This window comes from Stegodyphus dumicola, chromosome 10, assembly GCF_044657685.1.
Source record: "Stegodyphus dumicola isolate Sdum_Otavi_A_Nest chromosome 10, ASM4465768v1".
In the NCBI taxonomy this organism is placed as follows: domain Eukaryota; kingdom Metazoa; phylum Arthropoda; class Arachnida; order Araneae; family Eresidae; genus Stegodyphus; species Stegodyphus dumicola.
In genome coordinates this window covers 40,796,152-40,798,391 of record NC_140777.1, presented here as the reverse complement: position 1 = coordinate 40,798,391, position 2,240 = coordinate 40,796,152, and positions in this window count along the sequence as shown.

Below are 2,240 nucleotides of genomic sequence, written 5' to 3'. Positions count from 1 at the left end.
GCTTTGAATTCGTATTATATTTTGCCATCTGGCCTTAACCTTGAAAACTTCAGTAACCTTGGCAACGCAATACAACTGCACGTAAACTTTCACTCACATTTTTAGTAGAAACTACACATTCAATAATAATAATAATAATAATTCAGATGAATTTATTACATTAGAGACAGTAAGAATCTGTTTATGGCCCACGCGCTTTTTTAAGGTTTGTTTCTGGTTTCAGGCGCTATAATTAATGTGAATATTAAATATAACACATCCAAAGAAACGTTATAACAGCACCCCCCTCTAATAAAAAAAAGTAAAGAATGTTTTATATCTCCATTAAATAATGTGTTATTTGTATTCCCATTAAATTATTTTTTAAAAATTCGTTTTCACACTTTAAAATAAATAGTGAACATGTTTTTCTCTCCGTTTTCACCATTTGTACTATTTTCGAATGAAATAACTTTTCAAACATAAAGGAAACACACGGATCTTTGCATGATTTCAAAAGTTTGAAGCGCTAAAAAGAATAATACAAGAACGTAGTTTGACGAATATAAAATAATCATGTTTGCATTAAACAACAATTTATGGAATTTTACAAAACTGATTAATACTTATATTTGATACGCATATTAAAAATAAGGAGTATGCTTACTAATGTGTAGTGTTGGACGAAGGTATTTTCACCCACAGCGGCAGAAAGCTTCTGCCAATAGTGGTTGAAACAGGAAAACAACTTACTAAATTAATTTTTAAATTTATTTTGAGCCTAGAGCAGGGATCCACATACCCTGCCCTTAAATCGGCATTGCACAATATATGCCAATGTAATACATTTCAGATATTATTATTATTATTATTATTATTATTATTATTGAATTCGATTTCTAAGCCTCCCAAATTTAATTTTTGAGCAATATCGTCTTTAATGAAATCAATACTGTTCAGATATATTTTCGCTCTTAAATAATTTTAAATTAATTTTAGTTTCTCGAAACTTTGTAGATTAGGCATAATTACGAGAATAGTCAGAAATATTCTCATTACTGTAATTTATTATTAGGAAAAAAACATGCGAGGAATAGCTAGGGAAGGGATATCTTCATGGAGGAAAATTTTAGATTTATTCAATTACAAATGGGAGAAAACACCGAAACCCATGCTGTTAGCCAATTAACGAGAGTCAAACCGCGACCATCGCAATCACGATGGCTGCTTACAAACCTGTATCAAATAACCAGCATTCAACAGTTACCCAATTAACCACTTGTAGAGGTCTATTAATTACCCAATTAACCACTTGTAGAGGTCTCTTAACATACCAGATTTCTATGGATGCATTTCAATAAATATTTATTTAATAATAATGTTGCGTGCGTACGGGTTCGTTATGAAATGTATGCACAAGTCCGATGAAAAATGAACAAAAATTTATTATTATCACAACAAAAATGCTTAAATTTTCTCAAATTATCACGCAGTATTACAATATCTCACAATAGTTTTCTTTTAACTACTCAAATGTCCATGTCGCGAACGACGCACGCTCCGCTTTTGGGGAACGGGTTGAGCCTCCAGACCGACGAGAATTGAAAAAGAAAGTTTGTTTTTTGAGAACTGGCAACGATAAGTGTACGCAGTAGACTAATGACGCTGTTAGATATGTAGAACAATGATGCTAAGTAGTTAGAAGTGATTTTCGATAGTGTAATGATTTAGATATTTTTCCTCTTTTATGTCAAATGTCAAATAAAGTGATTCATACAAAACAGTGCCAATTTTAGATGAGTATGAAACCAAATCGGAGTCTACAAAAGCGGCGGACCAGAATCGAAGAACGCGGATCATAAAGGTAAGCAACCTTTCTTCATTTGCTTATCTAGAATTTTGAATGATCTGTTTTTTACTGAATTGAAACGATATAAAATTTTTTGGCGCCCGAACAGGGACCGCCGATGTAGACTATCTTGAAGTGAAAGATTTAGGAATGTTTAAAAAATATCTCCTTTTGATTTGAGAAGTTTATTTATGATTTGAGAGTACTGATTTTTAATTTGAAATATTTTCTATCTGAAATATTTAAACATGTCTACTAAAATAGAAGAATTAAAGAAAAGACGAACTGTAGTTAGGAGTATGACAACAAAGTTGATAAATAATTGTAAAGAATACCTCCAAGAAACAGAACACGATTTGTGTATTCTTAATGAAAATATTAATTTATTAGATTCAAAATATAACAGCCTAAA